Here is a 5,098-nt window from a genome sequence, read left to right on the forward strand (position 1 = left end):
AAGATGGAATCAGCTTCTAGAGTACTAAGCAAAGAACAGGGTAATATGGGACCCTGTCTACCACGGATATGTGTATCTATTTATGGACATTTGCTCATAAGCTTGATTTCTCTGAGGTTTAATCACCTTTTAGATGAAAGAGCGGAAATTCCTGCCCTTTTTCTAGTATAGGACTGCTGTGAAGTTCAAATGTTATGAGTCATTAAAAAGTCCTTTCAAATCCATTAAAAGTTAGCAATATTATTCTTAAGTAATCTACAGTTCTAATTGATTTTGTTTTATTCCTTTAGTCAAATGGTGATACAAAAATAATATATCAAAATCTCAGCAAAGATTTTTGTGTAATTCTTGTTCTAAGAATGATGTAATTAACATTATTCTATCTACTTTTTAATCACTCTGTGGAAATATTTTTTAGGTATATAGTAATCTAATCAAATAACTTGAAATTGTGCAAAGAATAACTCTGGTAGCCCATAGATGCAGTTCTTTGGCTAGAATCCAGCTCACCACCAAGGAAAAAAACACAGTTTAATGACCTAAAATTTGAAAAATAATTCTGCTTTCAGCATTAAAATTCTTTAATATTTTATGTAGATTCACAAAGCATTACTAAATTTCAAATAAATACTGTGGCAAATGGACAGACCATTCTTGACAGGCTACCACCCCCAGGGCATGGCACAGACAGTGGGCACACACTCACCAGTCTTTATGTGAATGAGTCCTTTTTTGCTTGTCCTTAAGCTTTGGCCTGAGCGGCAGGCTGCAGGTTTGGCACACATCTAGTCACCTAGTGATGTGAAGCTGCTCTCAAGGAATGTCAGCTTCAGGTATCATCTTGGTAATCTCCATCTGCCATGCTCCAGCTCATGGGTATTGCCCAGAAAAACACTTATGCATTCATCTGGATCCCTGATTTCTGTGACTGCTGCTCAGGGGACACCTCCAGATTGCCTTATGTATTTGGTCTGTATATATTTGCATACTTTAGAAGCTGCTGCCTGAGGGTCTGGCTTCTAATCATCCTGAATCTAGGCTGAAATTCTCCCCTTTGAGAAACTGACAGATCTTGGCACATCCCAACAACTAGAAACTATTAAAATACAATAGGCAACAAGGACAAACACAGACATTTAAGAGAAAACCAGAAGGTAAAGACAGGCTGAATGATGAATTCACCTCCTACACAAGGCCACTCCTTCGAGACTGGGAGAAGTAATTGTTTCATGTACTATATAAAAATCTACAATGAGAGTTCACAAAATAAAGAAACAAATAGTATGTTCCTTAAAGAGAATACAATAAAACCTCAGAAAAAATCTTAATGAAATGGAGATCAATAATTTATCTGAAAAAGAGTTTAAAATAATGATAAGACTTTTACCAAACTGTGTAGAAGAATAGATGAACAGAGTAAGAACTTCAACAAAGAGACGGAAAATATAAGAAAGCACCAAAGAGAAGTGACAGGCTGAAAACTACAATAATTGAACTGAAAAATACACTAGTTATTTAACAACAGAATAGGTGAGGCTGGAGAAAAGATCAGTCAGCTTAAATGAAAGGCAGTGGAATTTAACCAAGCAGAGCAGCAAACAGAAAAAAATAAAAACAAAAAGAAAATAATAAAGGTAGATTAAGGAACTTATGGAATGACATCTGATGGACTAATATCATCATGGAGTTCCCAGAAGGAGAAGAAAGAGGAAGGGAAGCCTACCAATAGCTTTTTCAGCAGAAATTTTGCAAGCCAGAAGGGCGTGGCACAATATGTCTAAAACTACAGTATATGTAGAAAACCCTTAAGATGCTATCAAAAATCTATTAGAAATAATAAAATAATTTAGTAAAGTTGCAGGATTCAAAATCAATACACAAAAATCTGCTGCATTTCTATACACTAATAATGAATTATAGAAGACATTTGAAAAATACCATTTACAATTGCATCAAAGAGAATAAAATACATAGAAATAAATTTAAAGGTATAGAAATGCAAGGGATTTCTGTGTGTTGATTTTATATCCTGCAACTTTACTGTATTCATTGATCAGCTCTTGTAGTTTTCTGGTAGACTATTTTTTTTTTATTGGAGGCTAATTATTTGTATATGGAAAAGACTCTGATGCTGGGAAAGGTTGGGGGCAGGAGGAGAAGGGAACGACAGAGAATGAGATGGCTGGATGGCATCACCAACTCTGTGGACATGAGTTTGAGTGAACTCCAGGAGTTGGTGATAGACAGGGAGGCCTGGCATGCTGTGATTCATGGAGTCGCAGAGAGTCGGACACTATTGAGCGACTGAACTGAACTGAATTATTTTACAATATTATATTGCTTGGTTTTGACATACATTTACATGAATCCGCCCCAGGTGTACATGAGTTCCCCCTCCCACCTCCCTCCTCCCCTTATCCTCCCTCTGGGTCATCCCCGCATACCAGCCCCGAGCATTCTGTAACATGCATCCACCCTGAACTGGCGATTCATTTCACATATGATAATATACATATTTCAATGCCATTCTCCCAAACCATCCCACCCTCACCCTCTCCCACAGAGTCCCAAAGACTGATCTATACATCTGTGTCTCTTTTGCTGTCTCATATACAGGGTTATCATTTGCATCTTTCTAAATTCCATATATATGCGTTAGTATATTGCATTGGTATTTTTCTTTCTGGCTTACTTCACTCTGTATAATAGGCTCTAGTTTCATCCACCTCATTAGAACTGGTTCAAATGCATTCTTTTTAATGGCTGAGTAATAAATACTCCATTGTGTATACTTACCAAAGCTTTCTTATCCATTCGTCTGCAGATGGACATCTAGGTTGCTTCCATGTCCTGGCTATTATAAACAGTGCTGCAATGAACATTGGAGTACACGTGTCTCTTTCAATTCTGGTTTCCTCAGTGTGTACGCCCAGGAGAGTGATGGCTGGATCGTATGGCAGTTCTATATCCAGTTTTTTGTGGAATCTCCACACTGTTCTCCATAGTGGCTGTACTACTTTGCATTCCCTCCAACAGTGTAAGAGGGTTCCCTTCTCTCCACACCCTCTCCAGCATTTATTGCATGTAGAATTTTGGATAGAAGCCATTCTGACTTGTGTGAAATGGTATCTCATTGTGGTATTGATTTGCATTTCTCTGATTATGAGGGATGTTGAGCATTTTTTCATGTGTTTGTTAGCCATCTTTATGTCTTCTTTGGAGAAATGCTTGTTTAGTTTTTTTGGCCCATTTTTTGATTGGGTCATTTATTTTTCTGGAATTGAGCTGCAGGAGCTGCTTGTATATTTTGGAGCTTAATCCTTTATCAATTGCTTCATTTGCTATTATTTTCTCCCATTCTGAAGGCTGTCTTTTCACCTTGCTTATAGTTTCCTTTGCTGTGCAGAAGCTTTTGATTTTAATTAGGTCCCATTTGTTTATTTTTGCTTTTATTTCCAGTATTCTGGGATGTGGGTCTTGGAGGATCCTGCTGTGATTTATGTCAGAGAGTGTTTTGCCTACGTTCTCCTCTAGGGATTTTATAGTTTCTGGTCTTACATTTAGCTCTCTAATCCATTTTGAGTTTATTTTGGTGTATGGTATTAGGAAGTGTTCTAGTTTCATTCTTTTACAAGTGGCTGACCAGTTTTCCCAGCACCACTTGTTAAAGAGACTGTCTTTTCTCCATTTTATATTCTTGCCTCCTTTGTCAAATATAAGGTGTCCATAGGTGCATGGATTTATCTCTGGGCTTTCTATTTTGTTCCATTGATCTATATTTCTGTCTTTATGCCAGTACCATACTGTCTTGATGACTGTGGCTTTGTAGTAGAGCCTGAAGTCCAGCAGCTTAGTTCCCCCAGTTCCATTTTTCTTCCTCAAGACTGCTTTGGCTATTCGAGGTTTTTTGTATTTCCATACAAATTGTGAGATTATTTGTTCTAGCTCTGTGAAAAATATCGTTGGTAGCTTGATAGGGATTGCATTGAATGTATAAATTACTTTGGGTAGTATACTCATTTTTACAATATTTATTCTTCCAATCCATGAACACGGTATATTTCTCCATCTATTAGTGTCCTCTTTGATTACTTTCACAAGTGTTTTATAGTTTTCTATGTATAAGTCTTTTGTTTCCTTAGGTAGATATATTCCTAAGTATTTAATTCTATTCGTTGCAACAGTGAATGGTATAGTTTCCTTAATTTCTCTATTTTCTCATTATTAGTGTATAGGAATGCAAGGGATTCCTGTGTGTTGATTTTATATCCTGCAACTTTACTGTATTCATTGATTAGCTCTAGTATTTTTCTGGTAGAGTCTTTAGGGTTTTCTGTTTAGAGGATCATGTCATCAGCGAACAGTGAAAGTTTTACTTCTTTTCCAATTTGTATTCCTTTTATGTCTTTTTCTGCTCTGATTGCTGTAGCCAGAACTTCCAGTACTATGTTGAATAGCAGTGCTGAGAGTGGGCACCCTTGTCTTGTTCCTGACTTTAGGGGAAATGCTTTCAGTTTTTCACCATTGAGGATAATGTTTGCTGTGGGTTTGTCATATATAGCTTTTATTATGTTGAGATATGTCCCTTCTATTCCAGTTTCATGACCAAGATAGTCACGATAATGTCATCACTGATGTAGAGCCAGACATCTTGGAATGTGAAGTCAAGTGGGCCTTAGAAAAAATAAGTACGAACAAAGCTAGTGGAGGTGATGGAATTCCAGTTGAGCTATTTCAAATCTTAAAAGATGATGCTGTGAAAGTGCTGCACTCAATATGCCAGAAAATTTGGAAAACTCAGCAGTGGCCACAGGACTGGAAAAGGTCAGTCTTCATTCCAATCCCAAAGAAAGGCAATGCCAAAGAATGCTCGAACTACCGCACAGTTGCACTCATCTCACACACTAGTAAAGTCATGCTCAAAATTCTCCAAGCCAGGCTTCAGCAATATGTGAACCGTGAACTTCCAGATGTTCAAGCAGGTTTTAGAAAAGGCAGAGGCACCTGAAATCAAATTGCCAACATCCACTGGATCATGGAGGAAACAAGAGAGTTCCAGAAAAACATCTATTTCTGCTTCATTGACTATGCCAAAGCC

This window comes from Moschus berezovskii, chromosome 4, assembly GCF_049115385.1.
Source record: "Moschus berezovskii isolate FMDL1 chromosome 4, NW_MosBer_1.0, whole genome shotgun sequence".
NCBI classification, from domain to species: domain Eukaryota; kingdom Metazoa; phylum Chordata; class Mammalia; order Artiodactyla; family Moschidae; genus Moschus; species Moschus berezovskii.